The following is a 21,510-nucleotide window of genomic DNA, read 5'->3' as shown; positions in this document are numbered from 1 at the left end:
ATGGACTGCTGGCATAAACGTATGGCACGTATAAACAGTTTATAAGCAACAACAGCACTATATGTTGATAAGCTATGAGGTGCATTACATGCTAGGGATCCACTTATTGCAGGGCTGGACAAATCCCCAAAGCCAGGTAGCCAATGCTCCTTAAAGCCCATTTACAGTGATATATACCGTGTGTGTACAATTTTATGATTCACATTGCTGGCTTTATTTTTTATGGACTTTTTAGTAGGACTGAGTCCTAAAACTTTAAACATTTTCTCCACAGGAAACTTGTAAAGCAGCTCTTTGAGTCATTGTAACAAGATCACTGCACACCAGCTCTGCCTTTCCAGGTCACAATACACTGCCCAGGGGTGGTTGCCACAATGAACACTAATGAATAGGGGGAGAGAACTCGGAGAGTGCTAATTTACACAGACTGTTTGCAACGGACAGAGGCGGCCATTTCAAAATGAGCTGAAAGAGGAGATGAGGACAAAAAAAAGCATGTTTCTCTGTTCATATACAGCTACTGGATATGCTTCATGTTCACTCGGTGCACATTGCTAGCATAGGCTTTTTTAAACATACCTCCGCAAAGGTGGAAATGGGCTTTAAAAAGCATCAGCTGGCACCTAACTCTGAGGTTTTCTCTAGTTGTCAATGCATATGGCTCCCGGGACTTCCCTGGTGCGCTTCCCCCTTGCCCCCAGAGATCCATTCTCACCCTACTATTATGCCTACTCTCAAGGTGGCTAGAAAAGCTTTCGCTGCCCACTCCATCTCCCCTTCCCCCTCGCCTATGACCCCGATATTGGGTAATCCAGCTTTTCCACCGGGTCTGGGGGACGCACGCTTCCAAGCACTTGGCATCTCAGGTAGGTTTAGAGCGCTCCACTTCGTGAATGGCACCTCCTGGCCCTCAGAATTCACCGTGACCTCCCGACAGGTCCCTCTACCCCTGGACCCATGGAGGACCATGCAGCTTACCCACTTCCTACAATCTCTCTCACCTCCCTCGCGATTCTCTCGAGCTCTGACCCCATTCGAACACGAAAGCAACCAGGAAGGCCAAGCTCGCCATGTCCTCTCATTTTGCTACAAGCTTCTTTTAACTAGCTCCTCCACAGATACCCCCTGGTTCTTGCAGAGATGGGAGGAGGACCTCGGGATTCGCCTGAGCCCGGAAGAGGGTAGGAAACTGCTCACACTCTCTTATCAGTCTTCCATCAGTAACAAATACCAAGAGGCGGGGTACAAACTAGTCACCAGGTGGTACAGGACGCCCAGGGCACTCCACTCCATGTTGCCACAAACACCAGCCACTTGTTGGAGGTGCAACGCCCCGTCGGCTGATCTGATGCACATATTCTGGTCATGCCCGAACATACAAACATTCTGGGACCAAGTACATACTACTACCCAACAATTCACGGACGCCACGCTCCCGCGTGATCCAGCTCTCTACCTACTACACCACACTACCATCTCCCTAAAATCCTACAAACGCTCCCTGATACGCCACCTCATCAACGCCGCCCGGGCATGCATTCCGGCCTTATGGCGGAAACCTGAACCCCCAACAGTTAACCAATGGCTAGACAGGATACACGAGATTTATCTCATGGAGGATCTCACGAGTTCCCTTAACAACCCCCCTGCTAAATTCAGAGCCACTTGGTTTTACTGGATCGATTTTCTCTCCTCCCCGGCCTATACGGAGCTACGTCAGGGCCCTGACGCTTGATACCCTCTACCAACCTGAACCCTAGTCTAGCCCTCCCTTCCAACTTCCCAATGGGATGTGTACCCACCCCATCTTCGACCCCCCCTGTATACCAGCCTAACATACCCGGACCCCACCAAACTGCTCCACACTACTTAACAAGCAGTTAACATATCTACGCACCACTCCCCGAACACAGTGACATGCTGAAGACCCTGGTCCGCCGACCCCCTACCCCTCACCTGTCCCATACCCCCGAGAGATTGTCAGCAACCCCCAGGGGGGACGGTATCTCTGTAACTAATGGATCTGGATGGATCACCAACTCCCCCCCCCTACCCCTCTCTTCCCCAGTCCCGGCCATTGGCTGGGACATAAGTTTATTTGTTTGTACGTTTATACCTGCCTGAGAAAGACCTATCTCAGCCCCTGAGCGGGCGACTTATAACACTGTGTACTGATTGTGTACTCTCGTGGCCCTTGGGGGCAAATGTTGTGTATTGTGCTTTTTTGTTGCTTACTTGTGTTGTATGTAAAAAAAAGAAAAATTTTGTTTTGAAATAAAGAATTTATAAAAAAAAAAATGCATATGGCTCCTAAAAAACCTTGCTGACTTCATGATTGGATAGACTGGCTCCTGAATTCCATATTTTGTCCACCCAATTTAAAAAAAAAAAGTGTGGGTCCTTTGCGACCATCCATATAAGTGATTGTTAGTTTTCAATTACGTGAAATCACATAAATTATTCCACAAGATTGAGCTGCTTACTTTGTATATAATCTGCCAGTGGGAACCCCTAAGTGTTTGTTCTCAATACAGGTATATGATGACATAACTGCATTGATTGTTATTTTTAGAGTAGTATTGAACGCTGCATTTTTTTTTTCCACTCTTGTCTGAGATAAACATTCTACAGTTTATTTTTAAATTATGTTCGGCTAACAATCACTACTTTAAATGATCACTGGTGCTGGCTACAGAGCACTCTGAGCTGCACCCGCAAACTTTTGGGTAGGGAAGCATGTGCACTGAGCATGTCACAGGGTACTAGTCTTTTGGACAGCGCAGGCTCAAGCTGCTGTCACTTCAGCTGTTAGAGGAGGGAGGAGCAGGGGAATGACTTGCTGCCTTAGACTTATTGCACGATTGAATGTGTGGATGTATGCAACGTAGGGACACTCGGCTGTTATCCCAGCCAGGAGTGCATATGCAGAGCTGGCTCCATGGGACCCTGCTGGGGGATGGAGCCGCCCTAAACTGGGGGAAGAGTCAATTTTTCAAGATGAAATGCAAAACAACCACAATCTTAAGACATACACCACACTATAAAGATGAGGCTATAGGCTTTTACCATTTCAGAGTTTGGTAACTCCTTAAAGTACACCTGTAAACTTGCGATGGCTATATACTAAGTGACACAGCCTCCTATTGAACAGCCTAGGGAGTGCTCAATACAGAAATAGCAGATTAACAACCCCACTGTATATATGATATATATATATATTTTTTTTTTTTGCTAAAGCACAGTAAAGGGAAATTATCGATATTTTGGCCTGGCTCCTCCAACAAAAGTCAATTGAGTAAATTACTTTTGTCGAACCAGCAGGACCATAAACTATAAGAATTTTGACTGATTCCTGTGAATTGTCCAAAATTCTGACTGTGTATGGGACATCCTTGATTGCAATGTGTCAGCACGGTCGTATGTAGTCTCCATCAGCGACTACTGGAGCACAATTTGGGAAGCAGTTTTTCCCCTATAGCAGGACATGTCTGTGCATGGGCCTTCATACATTATCTGGTATAATTGTGATGAAAGATTTCAGGTATAAAAAGACTGAAAACAACTTTTTATATCGGATGTATGAGATTTTAATGATTAGGCTTATGTATGCATTAAGCTGCCTTTTAATAAGTTTCACTTTCACAGGGTTACTTTAAAGGGAAACGTATGATTGATATATGAGAACTTCAATTGCTGAGCAGCTATAGAAAGTTCTTCAGCTCAAGTTGCAGTTTTTAATAAACTCTGTCAACAGTGGTCATGGTGCTGTCTTTGCTCATGGCTTTTCACCTGCCGCACATACCGTCTCACCTTGCAGAGATGGTTTCCTTGTTGCGCTCCTCACTCCTAGTGGGAAGCCTCTTCATCTCCACCCAGACATGAATCCAGGGACTAATAGGCCTTCTCCCTTTGCCCCCATACATCTTTAAAATGGCACATCTGGTAGTCTGTAGAGATCTCCATACTTTCTATTAAAGGAATACATTAGATTCTGTATGACTGAGCATTCTGTAATTGCACTGACCGTTCATTTATATTGTAATTTCAGCTATAAGGGCCAGAAGGGGCCCCTAGACAAGTGTGTGCCCTTTTTGTGGACTGAAAGAGGTTAGGCTTTTACCTAACATCAGGGGAAGGAGCTAACCTCTTTGGATCATAGTATGGCGGCATTTGTGGTGCCACATTGTTTTTTCAAGATCTAAAAAACCCACAAGTTTTGTTTTTTGAAAACAAGTCAAGTCTGAAGCACCAATATTACCCACATAGTTTATGAAATACACATTGCTATAACTTTTCTGCCAGCAGTGCAATGTCAAAAGTTATGGAAATCTCTAAGCGTTACCCGAATATACCCCCCTAACCTCCTTCTCTCCCTTTTTAAAGCGCGTTCCAGTATTTTTTTATTTTTTTTTTTAAACCCTGTTCCTGTAGTGAAAACTGCTTTCATTGTTCTCTGTAACATAGCCACCGGGTTTGTAAAATTCTTGCACGGGGGCTGCAGGGAGCTTATTGATGTAGGCATGCCCCCCCTGAGCACTACGTCTCCCAAGAGCCCTTTCTCTACACACACTGTGTGGGCAGGAGCTTAAAGTGACATTAAAGTTAAAAAAAAATTCCCCTCCCCCAATGTTAATGTTAGCACTTAGCTTAAATGATGCCTCTTAATCCGATGTTCTTCTTTCCTGATGTTTTCATCTGTCCCTCCAGCGGTGCGAAAGACCAGCTTTGTTGTAGCTGTCTGATCTTGTACATATTAAACATGCACTAAAGCAAGGAATCTAATGACAGAAAAAAATGTAACTACTGTATACACATATAAACTCCAAACCACAAATCTAAACTGTATAGTTTGTGCTTTACCACATACTTCAGAACTGATTGTTTTTGTTATTGTGGAACAGTTATACATTTTGGAGTGGCTGCATTACATCATGTGACCCAAACTGTGAGAATGTAATTTAACCACGGAACTGTCTTTTTTTATTTATTCCACACATTTTTCTACTATTGGCCAATGCCTGTTAGCTGTGTTTTTATCTTGAAGCAGCCTAGAGCTCGGCTTTTAAAAGGGAGGATGTGGCCACACCTACTTATGTACCATAACTGAACTAACCGATGAAAACGCACATTGAGGTTGAAGAGCAGCATAGAAGTATGAGACTCTACCGCTCCAAGATGTGTTCATCTCTGTTTAGGGAGCTGAGATTTCTGCAGCAGAGGGCTACTGTAACTGTACTGTAACTGTAAGTGTACTACGGCTTGCCCACATGTTTAGTTTACAGGGGGGGCAGGTTATCTTTAAAAAGCAATCCCTAAAAACAGGTTAAAGGATTTTTAAAAGCTAGTGATGGATTCCAGTATACTCTAACCGTGCTAAAGTCAGAAAAAAAATTCCTCAAATTACCTTAATCTTTGTAATGACCTAAAAATAACACACCCCCATGCATGGTTACTCGGAGTGTACTTCCTTATGCTTGTAGCAGACGTTGGGATCCAGGAGCTCATATGCTATTCAAAGATCCCCATTTATTATTGATGCAGAAAACAGAACCATTAACAGGTGACACAAGAAGGTAGTGCCTCCTTCTTTGTGCTTATTGTACTGCGTGAATTTTCTCTCTTACTCTTGGCAAGAAGTGCTTCACATTGGTCAGCATTTTCAGATGACTGTGCTGACCAATGAGTGCTCGCCATTTGCAAGCTTTATTCGAGATGCTGAGTGCAGAGCTGTGGTGCAGTGTATGGAGTAAGGATCGTACACTGGCTGCAGTGGTTCCTCCAAAGGTATAACGAGCAGGGGGGGGGGGGTTCAGAGGGGACAGTTTCCCCACATTTGGTGGGAAACTGGAATTGGCTTGTAACCTAAAAATATATAAATATTAGAGAGGAAAAAAAGTCCATTGGTGGGCAGTGCACTCAGTTAAGAGTAAAGAACTACGCGGGTGCACTCACGGCAATTTAGATAAAGATGGAGAAGGGCACTCACAGGTCTTGTGATGAGGCAACATGGATACATTTATTGGGCTGGTCAATGTTTTGACAAGGCACTGCTAGTCTTTCTCAAATATACAGTATATATCTATTTCTTACCTTTTTTTTAGTTGTTCTTTTGGAACAGGCAGACTTCAGTCTACTCCTGGTCAATGTGAAAATGAAGGACAAAGTGGGGACAGACTCTGTTTCCTCTCATTCTGCATAAAATGCAGAACACAAGCATGGAGATCTTTACCCATTGTTAGGATAAACTGTGTTCAAATCTAGATTATAACTGACGATGAGCTCTGTCAGCACAGTACAGGCGGGGTTAATTATTGTAGATGGTAACCCTTTATTTTTTTATGCTCTGTGAATGGGAACATGTAACACATGTAAAGTAGGTGTTATCCCAATCTGCTGCAGATTCCGAAATACAGAAATGGTAACTAATACCGAACAGGTGTTGGTTACAAAGGTGCTAAAATCCCTATAACCTGTTCAGTAGCAGGTAGTTTTACTATTGTTATTGCATCCTCAAACAAGCTACTGTATTTTTCCGTGTATAAGACTATACTTTTTCATAAAAATATTTACCTAAAAATGGAGGGGCGTATTATACACGGGGTGGCCGAGAGGAGAACCACGGTTGCAAAACTGCCGATACCTCTGCAAACTAAAACAAACGACAAACGCACTCAACAATTTGTTACCAGTTATACAGTAAGGTGCACACGAAATGGGCTTTGAACAGTAGAAAGGCATCATGGCACACTCACAAACCAGCATGTAAAACAACTTGTCTCACCACTAAGGACAATGACAGAGGTTTGGATACACGTCTTCTGCAAAGGATGTGTGCGGTCCTAACTCTAAACTATGAGAGTCTCCATCTTGTAGCACATGGGGGCAGAAGATATCAAATTGGGTGCAGGCCTGTCAGGAGGACGCCCCACCTCCTTTAAAGGTACAGAAATAGATCCCTCTGCAAACTAGCCTCACGAGTGAAACTTCCGATTGCAGAGACAAGCTAACGGGTTTCCTCCAATCATGGGCCTTATGTACCTGACGTCAGCTGATGCTGCGGAGAGCCTGTAGCCAGTGCCCAGATGTAACAGGGAGCGGTAATGTCTGAGCATTCTGAGCCCATAAAATGTCAGAAAACAAAAACAAATCCCGGTCAATACCAGGAAGCGGCTGTCTTAATCTGCAAAATTTAAACTGGATGTAATCAGTTATGCAAAAGAGCATGGAAAATATTGATTTCTGAATTTTGGTTAAGAAAAGTGGGGGGCGTCCTATGCATGGGGACGTCTTTATAGACGGAAAAATACGGTATGTTCTAGTTTTATAATCAGTTACTGTTGAAGAATGATGCTGTTTTTATTAGTATTGGCTGTGTATAGTTTAAATGTTCTCAACAAGTGTTGCATATACAAATCCCTGTAACCTGTTTGGATACGGGTAGATTCACAGTTGTTTTTGTTATTGTATTTAGTGCATTAATAATGTAATGTTTTGCTTTTAAATACTGCTGTAATATGATGCTGTTTTTCATATTCTCCAGCTGTTTAAAAGTCACATTCAGGACCAATTACTGCCTTACTTATCCATTATCCTGTAGTTACCAGCTTCTTCGGATTAGCATAAGTTTTTCCGGTGAATGCAAGTGACTGTTTGTTATTCCCTCTGCTTTGTGCTGTGAATTTCAATGATAGTTAGACTTCATGCATGGAAGACGAGATGCTTTCTTGAAACCCAAAATCTAGAAAACAATAGCGTCCAGAAACTTCCCCTTTCCCTTCTAGTTTTATTGAGAAAGATGTAGAGGGACTACCAATTGTATCCTGCTTTTACAATTTCTTGGTCTGTTTTCAGAAGCTATAAAAAGTGTGCCCATTCTGGGCACAGGAAAAGTAATGATGGCCAGAGTCCACGGATTGCACAGATAATTATTTTAGTTTATCCTGCCTTGAGTGAAGTACTTAGTAAAATGCTGGTTCCCAAAGATCATGTTTCCAGAGGAGTGAAATGTCATTAAGTTTTAGCGATCACCCTCAGATTTATTTACAAAGTATAACACTGGCCCATAACATGTAGTACTGCGCTTTAATTGCTGTTGCTGGGCTAGGCAAAGAAAGTGACAGTATTTTAGCTAGCTAAGGATGAGGACAGCCAATAGGAAGAGCAAGAGGATTGACTGCAACAGGCGGAAAACGCTCTCTAAAAGGTTAACACCAGGCAAAGAGAAGTATGTATGTGCATATATATTTCTCACTCACTCACTGATCAGTCATAACATTATGACCACACAGCTAATATTGAGTAGGTCCCTGTTTGGCCACCAAAACAACCCTGACCTGTTTTCACCACTTTTATTGGATCCGACTACACGGGCCAGCTTTTGCTCCCCATGTGCATCAATGAGCCTTGGCCGCCCATGACCCGGTCGCTGATTCACCAGTTTTCCTACCTTGGACCACTTTTGGTAGTTCCTGACCACTGCAGACCGGGAACATTCTACAAGAACTGTAGTTTTGGAGTTGCTCTGACCCAGTCATCCAGTCATCACAATTTGGCCCTTGCCAAAGTCACTCAAATCCTTGCGCTTGCCTTTTTATACCAGCCCTCTGCAATCTTCTAAACAGCAGCAGTCAAACTGAAAAAGGGAGGGTCAATGCGCTGCCTCAATGAAACTCTGCTACAGTACGCATGTAAGTTCAGAGAACAGAGTGAACATCAGGATAATGTTAGTCAGGGCAAAGCAACTGGTTTTCTAGACTTGTGGCTCCTCCAGCTTCTCATCTTCCTTTATCCTGTGGCAGCAAAGAGAATAAACCCTTTTTAAGGTCTAGAAAGGTCTGTTCAAAGCTTACAGCAGGCTTAGGACTCTCCTTGCATGCTCTTCATTTCTCTGTAATACTCATTAATTATTTTTGCTTTGAGCAGCTAAATGGAACAGTGGATCGAAGGGAAGGTGTATGCATATTGAGTTGGGGGTGATGCAGTAAAAATAACCTATGTGGGCAAAGCAGAAGTTTACTTTAATGAGCATTTTGGAGATGATAAAATCATGGGACCTTGTACAGCCTACCTGACACCACCCCCCTCTTCCCTACTGTCTTTCCATACACTTTAAACTTCTAAGAGTACCTGTCATCACACCCATACAGTTCTAACACCTGTTCCTATGACCATGAATGTTTGGGGCTGGTTAACACAGCCCTCTTGAGCTGTGTTGGAGCACATATATATTTAGCCACAGAAAGAGAAAAGTCATATTACAAGCTTTGATGTTTCTTGGGTACACTCTCATTTTTATTACTACTGCATGACGACTTGCCCACCGTACAGATACCCACTTACCCTAATACACCGTCAACATTAGAATCTTTTTCACCACTTTCACCTTAACAAGCTGACAAGGAAGTTAGTGAAGCAGTCTCCATAATTCTCAAGAATCTGTAGTTTGGAGGTCTTCTAGAGATGAGTACTATATTGTGCTCTTGGCTTCTGTAGATGATGGGTAGAGTCCAGGCAGGTTGGAATAGGATGCATTGCATATCATAATGCCTGTATAAAAACATGAAGCCTGTTTCATACTTTTATTCGGTCACAGAACTCCTCATTGTCTTTTATCATCTCTAAAAACAGTTGCTGGTTGGTGTGAAACATGTTTTCCCACAAATGCTTTAATTAATGACACCAACATAAACGCCCAAAAATAGGGATCAGATATGGCTTGATTAAGCGTCAAGCCTCTCTATTGCTTATATTTCATACATTTTGAATTACAACGAGTTACACCAGTAAAGACGTAAATATATGGTACAGCCATGTTGCAGGTTTGTCCCCTCTGTCTCACAGAGCATTCAGTGACATTTCTGCCGGGGCTTGAGGGTGCTTATGATTCAGTGATTTAATCACATTAAAATAACCGAGAATTTATGCATTGCTAAATGAATTCTGCTCAGCCAGTCAAACTATGGCAACGATAGGATCATAATCCATAGTCATTTAAAGGTACATGGGCACTTTGATTTTTGTTTGTTTTGTAAAGTGTTTTAAACATTATAACTCAAGGCAAATCTTGCATAATAGCCTAGAAAGTCATAATATAGGATTCAGCTTTGCAAAACAAGAACATTCATAAATGCATAGCATAGATTAATGGGACAAATTCATCAAATGATCCAAAATTATGTAATTTGTAAACTTTCTGTATTCCTTTTTCCATTCTAAATCTTCTGTGCCTGCACCTAGGAATATTCACTTAAATGGAGGGATGGGAATTATATTTGTAACACCACAAATACTAATGCATGGGCCATTGATGAGCTTTTATTTTTTTTTTGTCCTCTGCAAATGCTGAGAGTATAGTGCACCTTATTTCTATCATACTAATTAACTAATTTAGCTATTTCACCAATGCCCTAATCTGTTACCCATGAAGCCCAAGCTCGGATATGACAGGTATGGTCAACTTTTTTATTAATATTCTTTGTGGCCTGACCTTGGTGTTTTGTAGATAATTTACTGGCACTGCAGTTACTGGGTACTACACTAAGCGGTACAAATTACCACTCAAAAATAAATGAGAATGTTGAACATTTTAACAATTATCTGTATTAAAAACTGGAGATGTCAGTAAGTAGAAGAGAGGAACAATTGATTTACAGCAAGTGAAGAACAAAGGGAGCATAAAGGCAACCAGGTATTTAAGCTCTTTGATACCATCCACTGCTTTCAGAGTGTGGGACAACAAGGCAGGCTAATTCTGCTAATAGCGTAAATCTTTCCCACCATAGCACGTCTTGAAATGATAAAACTTTTTAAAGTTTTTAAAAGTTGTATTTTTCATAAAAACTTGGCTTTTCAGTGTTATTTGAATGAGGACATTTCCATCATTATAGTTTCATCTGCATTCACTGTGCTTGCTATGTGTGCGCCTTTCCTTGACGAGGAATTCTTCACTGTCATACATTCTGATGAACAGTGATATTTTTTTTTTCTTCAGGCCGGGTAGGAGCTTAGTGCTGTGAGGCAAAACAATATTTTCTGCCTTTTTTTTAAATTTTATAGTTAATGTACTCAAACTGTGACAATTATGAGCTATTTAACCCATCCCAGTGCATAGAACAGCAGCTCATACTCACATTTTAGTGTTTTTATTCAGTGAAAACCGTTTGATATAATCCTACCCCAAATTTGTGCGCTGCCTGAGATCTCAGTCACCTTTAGTGTTTCAATAGATGGCCCAATTATCATAAGTGTGCTCCGGGTTTGGAGCATTGATTGCTATATTTGGACTGTCTCTGGCCTCCTCGGGGGTTTATACTGCACACATATGGCTATTGGAGGAACTTTTTTTATTACATAAGAATTTCAGACTTGTTAAAAGAAAAAAAAACTGAGTGATTTGTGCCAAACCCACCCTCCTTATGGAGAAGAAGGAAACATGAAAATTATGGCATGGGACAAATTCAGGCAAGATATGAGGATGTTCATCTGCTTGATTTATCTGTTAGGATGGTGGGGTCATAATGTTGACATTTTGAGCCCAAACTATCTCTTTTACATACACACTTTTTATAGTGGGCTCTCACAACCTGCCAAATGTTGTAGATTCACTTTTCTCTAGTATCAGAAGTTCTCATGAACTGATCTTCAGGGGTACTTGGCTGCATCATTTATGGCCAGCTATATTTTTCTAATTTCATATTTGTCCATGTGGAGTTTCAGCAGTGCCGATGTTGGACTTCTAAATTGTTGTTTTTCAACTTTACTGGAATATAGTAGAATAATTGGGTTGAAAAAAAAGACTATCAGATAATACAATTATTTTATGATCTACAAGCCAGATACTGCATGGATCAGCAATCTAGTGTTGTTTATTTAAATATTTCTAGCCATTTATATTTTAAAGGAAACTACTGAGTTGGCTAGAACCAGCTGTTGTAGAAGACTGTTCTTCATATTAAGGGCTAATTGACACCAGCCACAGTGCGTTCCGGCCTGATTTCGGCCGGCTCACTTTGTTTTGGGGCGGGAAGGGGCATGGCTGTGCATTGAAGTCAATGGCACCGCAGCCACACCCTCCGGGCACAATGCGATCGCCCGCACGTGAATGCGTAGCACATACGTGCCTGAGTTCTGGTCAGAAAATGCTGCATGTACAGTTTTTTCTGACTGCACCGGAACGCAGGCACTGATGTGCCATGCATGGCGGTGCGGCGATCACATTGCAGCCAGAGGGCACCGCCACGCCCTCTCCTGCCCCAAAACAAAGTGAGCTGGCTGCAATCCAATCAAGGGCATTATGGTACCAATGGGGCCGAACGCACTGTGGTTGGTGTGAACTAGCCATTTAAAGTTCTTACTGTAAAAACAAATGTATACCTCCTTTTTGAAAACCAGTTTTACCAACTGCCCCATGATCTCAACTAAGCTAAAAGCCTAATCGATCCTTCAGTTTAAATGGGTTAAATGCATTCCACGTGTGCCAAATCAAAAAATCAGACACAGCCTCGGTAGAAAAGCCCTACCCCCTGCTAACATGCTGTAGAGCAGGACTCTTGCTCTCTTTGGTGAAGCAGTAATCTCTCTGCAGAAGTCCAACACGCCCTCTATGGAGTCAAACTATAGCTGAGGAATCAACAAAGCACATATACAATGCTGATTGGAGAGCTCTGACTCCTCAAAGGGTGTGTTTGGACCTCTGCAGAGAGATCACAGATTCCGCAAAATGGGCATTCCCCACTCTGTAGCATACCAGCAAAACAGTCTTATCTATGAAGGCTGTGGCTAGAAAGAAAACAAACTGTAAGAACATCTTTATGTTTTTTTTTTTTGTGACCCCCCGGCAGACGAGCGGGGCGAGATCTCGGCGCCATCTTGGGCCTCAAACGGCTCCTCCATCCGCGGCTTAGATTTTGCTGGACTGCGGGTGGATGGTGTGTCCGATCGATTGGACTTGGCTGATGCTTGTCCCGGATGCCCAGCGGACGGTTGCATGCCGGTTTAAGAACTCCTCGAGCCACCTCTCGACCCCCCGGATGGCGAGAGAGGCGAGGCCCCGGCGCCATCTTGTGTCCTCCGTTTGTCCGGGCCGAAGAAGAAGTCCGTCAATTTCTTCGGGCGGACACCCCGCCGCTTTTTACTCATCTCCAAGTGGATGGGAGGTAAGGTTAACGGGAATTCCGAGAAGATCTGGCCTCAGTCGCTGTTTCTGTGTGCCTTGAGGATGGCTGCAGCTCAGAGCTTCACTATCGTGCGGCCATTCAGCTCGAGCGCCAGCCACGCCCCCACATCTTTATGTTTTAACGCAGCTGGAATATGTTGAGCTCTAATAAAACTGAAGGTTCCGTTGGGCTTTAAGTACCTCCAAACATTTTGTAGATATATTTAATTTTCATATAAAAAAAAAAATTTTTTTTATGTTAATACCTTCTGATAGATGTTTGAAGAAGTATTTAGGGACTTCAAGCGGAATCCTCTCCGCCATTCCACACCGACTTCTCATTTGCGCATTTTCTATAATTTTGAAATGTAAATTGTGCAGTCATTACAAGCACACTTCATAGTAATAGCTATGGCAGGTGGGCAGATTTGAGAAATCGGGTAAAGAGATAATCCCGACGGAATGGTGGTAATCAGATCCGCTAACTTGAAATCAAAACTATTTTATGGTATGTATGCAAAACTTATTTCATTTTTACTCGCGGTTAATTTTTGAGGACAAGATGGGGAATTTATCCCGTTCTTCTAAGCAGTTCTGATGCACAGAGGTTTCGCAAAATGACTTCTGGGCTATCTGCTTGGGCCGCACACTCTCTTGACAGACTCAGCATGCTGTTCTAGATGGGGGAAAAAGCAAAACAAAAAAACTATCAATGTGTAAAATACACTTGATTTGATGCCCATTTGCTGCACAGAAGCCAGCACCAGCAAAGCAGTGATGCTACTAAAGCACCTGGCGCCAAACCATTATTTCAACAAAAGTCTTCCCATAAGATTTCATGTGCAGTATTTCGACAGGAGGAGGGGCTATGATGTACAATGAGGGAAGGGGAAGTGCCAGGAAAATTCCTTTTTATTTTTTTTTATTTTTTTTTATTCCTGAAGTAGTCAAATTTTCTAGCAAGTTCAAAGGTGATTCCATAAATATATTTTTTAATGTGCTTGTAAGGAAAACACTGCCAGTAAGTATTTAAATGCTTAATTTACTGTGCTTTTTCCTGCACAGTCTCCTCTTCCTCCTTCTACATGGTCTTTCCTCGGTCTGTTCTGACAAGAGTATGTTCTGAGAGAGAAGCCTGCACTTGCTTTGACAAATTTCTTCAAATAGTTGCTTTTTTATTTTTTTACTGACAAACTGATATGTAATCTTAAGCGGAAAGTATGGTGTCATTTTTTCTTTTTTTTTCTTTTTAGAGAACACATTTCCTTTCATTTATTATTAGCATTTAACTTGACTTCCTTGACCAAATGTCAATCAGTATGAGTCATTTAACTTGCATATAATTCTAACTTGCCTACTTAAATATTAATTTTTAATAGTTGTGGTGCACTTTTTTTTGAGAGGCAATTGTGCAGGAAAAAAGGAACAGGGCTTTGGGTCTAAGAGAGTAACAATACAGCGCTATGGATCCAGTGTAATACTCCTGAAACCTGAAGTAGATGTCAGCTGCACCCCGCCCTGTCAGTTAATATTAATTCTGTTGCAATGCTGCACTATTGGGGAGGACGGTAAGTGACAGGGAGGTAGTAGTTCTTGACAATGTTGGTAGAAGCGTTCACTGTGGAGCTGACATTGTTCTGCTGAGTGTACTTCTTACTCACTTTTGTCAGTTAATGACCTTGGGCAATGTTGAACATCTCTATGTAATGTACTGTTCATTTATGGAAAATCTTTATTCAAGGGAGGAAATCGGTTGGCATTTTAAACCTTTGCTGCATTTCATGATTATTCAAACAGTAAAGTGTTGAGGAAGATTCTCTTTCTATTGGTAGACACCTTCTAAAACCTTATTTTGCTAGAGCTGCATTTTTGTATGAAATCTTTGGTATGTGTTCTTGACCACTTAATTGTTGGCACAGGAGCCCCACTTCAACGTTATTAATAAATGATTTGGTGGTCTTGTTATGAGCTTGCAGTTTGAGGTTCTCCAGAACATAATGTGAATTTTGGGCTAACACAATCACTGAAATTTTTGGTAAATTGACAGCAGATGCTAAGTAATGTAAATTCCAACACTTGAGGTGCCCATACACCTTACAACCATCGCACGACTTTCGTTGTGCGATGGTTGTAAGGTAATTAAAATCTCGTTCGATCTGCCCATCTTGGAAAGGCAGATCGTACTTGCGATCATCGCAAGCCCGCCCCGCTGAGGGGAGGGCTTCCGATGATTCCAATGCTGAGCGAGCAGTGTGCGCTTGCGCACACCGGCCCGTCCGGCATTTGTCTTCCGAGCACGCCACTAACCCGCCGAAAATCTTACGGTTATCGGCAGGTTTTCCAGCGTGCTCTGAAGACAAGACGTGCGACCCTACAGTAGAAATGGTTGCACGCCTTCCATACACCTGCCGCTTATCATACGATCGCAGGATCATCCGCGATTATTGTACGATAATCGGCAGGTGTATGGGCACCTTTAGACTTCAGAGTATGAATATTTATCAGTGTTTTCTACATGAGAAAACTTCAGAGGGAAACACACCTGCTGAGCAAGGCTTTAATGAGGCACTCTTGTGTCAAGATTATGTTTAAAGTCACTGAAGGTTTGTTCACACCATGTCTGGATCATGTCTGCACCATGTCTGCACCATAACAGTTTTTTCCCAGACCAAAAAAGCATCCCAATGTATCCATATGGCATTTCTGGGCTCTGTTCACACCAGTGCAGTCCGTTCCAGGCCAGAAAAATACTGCTTGTCTAATTTTCTCTGATCTGGAATGCACTGGAACACATGGAAACGAATCAAAAATGCATGCAAACACAATGAAACGCACCTGTAAGCCCATTCAAGGGCCGGTTCACACCAGCTCCTTTACATTCCAGCATGTTTCGTTCCTGGAACGCACTGGAGCGCATCCCCGCAGGCTTCTTGAATTCAAGGCTATGGCGGTACCATTTATGTCAATGGCTTTGCAGGTTCAACCCCCCCCCATTGACATGAATGGCACCGCCACACCCCCCTCCCACCTCTGAACACAGGAAGTCGGACGGGGTATGCTCCAGTGCATTCCAGCAGCAAATAATGCTGAAATGCACCGCAGCTGGTGTGGCAGGGCCCTTAAGCAAAAAATAAAGCTCCAAAATCGTGCTAAAAACGTGGCTGCACCACATTCCAGATCTGGTCTGGAATATGGTGTGAACCTGGCCTGAGTCCATATGGCTATCAGACATTTCAATGTTTAATTTGTTTGATCTTTTACTGCATCAAAAAATTTAATTGGATCAGATAGCTTAACACATTGAGGTTCCTAGAGTGATACTAATACGAGCATGTAATACACTGCATGCACTTTTCTAGTTTGCTAGTCCTGTGTGTGTTGAGTGATCATCACCCCCTGTACTCAGTGGTGGCAGATGAGGGACACCGGTGCTCAGTGGGGCAAAAAAAGAGACACTGGTACTCTGTTGAGAGGGGGGAGCACTGGTGCTCTGTGGAGGAAGAGGGAGTGGGGGGTGCTGATGCTGTGCAGAGGGAGATGGAGGGCAGCGGTACTCCATGGAAGGATAGGGAACATTGGCGCTTGATGAAGTTAGGGTGGGAGTCATTGGTATTCAGTTGTTTCCTTACCTGTCCACACTCTGCGCCCTGCACTGCTGCCTCCCTCTGCTTGAACTGTAGTACATGTCAGACAACAGATCATTCCACCCAACAGACAGCAAAGGATCCAAAGCTGGGAGCAGGAATGAGTGTTCCAACACCCAGGTGGTAGCAGGACACAGCCACGATCCACGGGACACCAGGATTTTGGTAAAAATCCCAGGACGGTCTCAGTTAATGGCTGTTGAATGTAACGGCAGCCTAAAAAAACATGTGGTGATTGCACACAGGAAGAGCCATGTTTTTTAAAGGGCCATTACCGCAATACTATGGAGAAAGGGACAAATCACACATTTAACTTCTCGTTACTATTCAGGTATATCTATATTTTAGGTTTACTGGCCCAAAAAGAATCTGTCATAAAGACCAGGAAATGATTTGTTGGTGAATTCTGTCTTACTGTCGAGATCACACTGTTCCCTAAACTGCACTACAGGATATAGTGACGTCAAAGCGCTGTGCACGGATCCTGATGATTAAGTATTTATAAAACAACTAGGGGTGCTGCCCCACTTCAGCCGGGAGGAACTGTAAAACTGGAATACAAAAAAGGACAGAAGGGCGCCCAACCTAGTGCAGATTATTTTTTATTTTAAAAGACACAAAGATAAAATTGCAATGGTACTCACAATGTAGGTTCATAAAACAGCTTGTGTGGATGTTTTGGAAGAAACAGCAGTTAAGACTGCAATCTGCCTGTGTGGCGGTGTTGACGCGTTTCCGGGGTCAAGCCCCCTTCCTCAGAACGTCTTTGCATTACAGGATAGTTAAACACAATAGCTGTCTCTTTTCCAAGTGTCTCGGCAACAGAGCAAAGATTCCTTCTCAATAATAATCCCTGCAATTAAAACTGTAATTACAACTGGCAAGCTACCCCAATATCTACTTCTGCACGTTTGTGCATCCTTTCTAAAGCTTCTCTTTATATAGTAAATAACTAAACGCTTATCATTGCCAATCAATCTACATTCTTTATGGAAGCTCCCTTGTATTTGTTTATTAGGCACTTTGTTTCAATTCTGGTTCTGAATTTTAAAACCCTATTTGGTTTGTAAATGCTTAAAGCCTCTCCAGGCAGCATGTGAAGCCAAATGATGAACTGGTAATACGATCCAACAAATCAGGAATATGTGGTGAAGTAAAAAAAAAGTTCACTTAGTATACCATAAATGTGAACTCTAGGAACAAAAACTTTCATATAAATACATTTCTCAATAACCACAAATGAAATAAATTCACTGTGTGCACCAGATGTTTTCGCAAATCCAGATATTGCCTTGGAAATGTAGCAGTGACATCTGTTGGTTACGTGTTTTAGATGACTCACTGAGATCTTGAGAAGTTCTTACTCAGAAGAATGTTGCATACATGTATACAGAAATACAGCATCCAACAGGAAACACACATATCACAGATAAGTATACATATTGAAAACTAACATAGACTATCATAGACTGGCTTTGCACTCCAGCGCCATCTAGAGCTCAAAAGACAATACTGCATTAGCAGTTGTATTTGCAACAACATCATTGTTGTGCTGTACACAGCCTGTGCAGAGATCGGAGCTGTAGGAGGGAACCAAAAAAAATACCAAAGGTTGGATTCAAGACCAGTCACCCTGCACAAGGAGAGAGAGCAGCAATGACTGGTCTTTATTACAGGAAACTCCTACACAGAGGAAAAGATTCACACCTAACCACTGCACAGATCTAGGAGAAATACTCAAAGCTTAAGACTCAGGTAAGAATACACATGCCTTTTTGTATTTAGACTATATGATTTTTCCTGTGATCTGCCACATCCTGAATCTAGAAAGCTCCTCACATGCAGGTGTTTAAATAATTTTCTGGAAATCTTGTTGATATTGCCAGTTGGATTCATGTGTGCAAGGTTTGAATGTGACTGGTGGCTATAAGCAACTTCATGCTCATAAACTATGATCAATTAGGGTTTCTGTATGTGAGCGATAGGAGCCAACAATGGATCTGTGTGAGGATAGATCTCTTGCATTAACGAATGTTAAGGCAAAAGGGTTTCCAAGATCACCAGATTTTGAACAAATGGGGCTATGCTGGACTTGTGCACTACAACGATAACTGAAGCTTTGGATAGGCAGGCTGTACTTGTATACATGTATGATTGCTAACTAATAATAATTGGCAACATTTTGAGTGCCACAAAAAATAGAAGTGGAACGGTGTGAAGCCAGCTTAATACAAAATTACATTTAACTATCACACATAGATGTTTATCTAAAATAAAAATAAAAACTTTGAAAACATAAGGAGTCATTTAAATCACACTTCAAGGCACCTATCAAATCAATCCTATGACATACTTGTCTTTTTGTTTCTCCTATTGAGAAGAAAAGGTTGTTGGCTTCCATTACAAGGAAATAGGCAAACCAAGACTGAAAGCGTACTGGTTGCTCGGCAATGGCTCGTTATATTTAGTGAGGCAGTTATTGATTACAACAGAACCATCTCGTTTTAGTAAGAGGAGTCCTTTTCTAATGTCTGTAGAATTGTGCCGTGCTTGGGGAAACACAACCACGCTATACAGGGTGTTTCACTATGGAAAGAGCCAAGAGACTTTAGTTACATCAGGTTCCTCGGGAACTGGGCCAGGTCGGTATACCTGAAGGACTTAATGTTCCGTAGCTCCCCTCAGGCTAGGAAACACTTGGTAATTATTCCAAATACAGGTTGCTCTATGCAGTGCTGTCCCAATCATTATAGACTGAAAGGATAATCCTGATGTATTCTTGATATTAAATCGTGTCATTTTGTATTAAGGTCTACATAGGGATATTGTTCTGCACTGCAATGTCAGTCTCTCGTGTCTATAATAAGCTGAAAGATGTTACTTTGCTGCCAAGATAGCAGAATAGACCTATACACAGAGCATGGCTTATAGCTGTGGTAGGCACATGCCGGGGCCTCCATGTGTGGTGAAACTTCAAAACCCATCATGCATCTGCCTCCGGTGTCATGCTTGCAGCTGTCAGTCTTGCAGTGCCTAATCAGATTTGTACTAAAGCTGGAGGGCCAGAGTTTGCCTTCCTCTGGAAAGGAATCATGTATGAATGGTGAATACAAAGGCTGTCATTACAAACTTCTTGCCTGTCTGCTATCAATACCTTTTTGGCATCACTGACCTAGGTCAAACATGCAGCTGGAGAAGGCAGAACCTCTGGTCTGCATACTTGTTGGGGTATGTGAGTTAAAGTATTGAAGACTTTAGATAAACATAACGGCTAGGCAACTATGATTTTTCAAAGGGGAGTGCAGCACTGGCAGTTTACTTATCAGTATAGGTGAATGTTCTTTTGCTTTCTTAAATGGAACCACTATTTAGCTAATAGCCTGCTACATATGAACAACACTGGTAATCGGCTAAATACATTTGAACTATATGTGTAAGCTGCCTTACATGGCAATAGAAATGGTAATTTTGGTCATAAAGTTGTCTACTCTGGCCCTTCTGCAAAGTCCTGGCAATGGCTTTTATCCACTGCAGTCAGTGGATAAAATAGAATAGAACTTGATCATGACAGATTGGGTAGTGAAGGAAGCACAGACTGTAGTCCATCACAGGAGCAAGCATGGAGCGGTGGCTACTGGACCACACACACACACAATCACACACACACACACACACACACACACACACACACACACACACGGGAACAAAAGTAGCCACCCTCCAGACACCCTGAAGGTCACTTAACTTAAATGATGTCTCTTAATTCGATCTTATTTCCTGTCCTTCAGCTTTCTCTCCAGCGCTGCGGCGGCTCTCCGATCCAGCGCAGACTCCTATCCAGCGCAGACTCCTCTGTCCTTGCTGGCACTTCCTGTCCTGCGGTGTCTGCATGCGGGTGCACGCCGTCCATAGACTTATCTTGTGTCTCTCCTCGTCTCCCGACCGAAAATCCGAACTGCGCATGCGCCCACCCCAAGATGCTTTGAGGCCGCCCGAGCATTTTCGGATTTTCAGACGGGAGCGCGTGGTGAAGACTGGGGTAAGTTTAAACCGCTTTTAAAGCGTTTAAAAAAAAAACACAAACTTTTGGACTATATTTACTGCTTGCTAGCAGTAGATATATGCAAAAAAACGGAGAGTTTAGGAATCCTTTAACTACTCTCCCAGGGATACCATCAGGGCCAACTGTCTTCCTTATATTCACTGCCTGAAGCAGTTCTCACTTCAAATTCCTTCAAAGTAAGTGTAAAACTACTAGAGGCTGACGGATATATTCTGTCACTGTCAGTTTTTTAACTTTAAAACGAACAAAGTAAAAATTCAGCTCCTCAACAATGGCAGCCAGGACACGGAGTGATTGGTCTTTAACATAGACACATACAGAAATAAAAACCTGACAAGGCTTTTAGCCCCACACTACTTTAGTGAATACATATCTGGATTAAATAGGTTTTGTATATGTACTATCACTTGCACTTAAATAGTGTGTCAGTTTTTTGCATTATGTTGTCTTCTGTTGAGCATTAAAAAGTGCAAAGTCATTTGGCATGTGACTATTGAGTGTGACCATAAACATCCCTATCTATACTTTATTGCAGATATTTTGACCCATAACTCACGAGTTTAGTTTAAAACACAAATGACTAAAGAAGACCTGTCATTAAAGGAATGTGTGGGCTGCTGTTGCTATTCACTTCTTATGAAAATGCTAGA

The 21,510-nt window shown here is 42.3% G+C and overlaps 1 protein-coding gene across 2 annotated transcripts in view; it reads left to right on the top strand.

The window, feature by feature from the left end:
* The window catches only part of INPP5A (inositol polyphosphate-5-phosphatase A), a 337,691-nt gene that overhangs the window by 78,847 nt on the left and 237,334 nt on the right, over positions 1–21,510 (top strand). The gene's annotated exons all lie outside the window — the stretch shown is intronic.

This window comes from Nanorana parkeri, unplaced genomic scaffold (genome assembly GCF_000935625.1).
Source record: "Nanorana parkeri isolate BGI_ZX_2015 unplaced genomic scaffold, ASM93562v1 scaffold127, whole genome shotgun sequence".
Taxonomy (NCBI): Eukaryota; Metazoa; Chordata; class Amphibia; order Anura; family Dicroglossidae; genus Nanorana; species Nanorana parkeri.
Note: the sequence above shows the minus strand (reverse complement) of the source record. Positions and strands in the feature narration are given on the sequence as shown.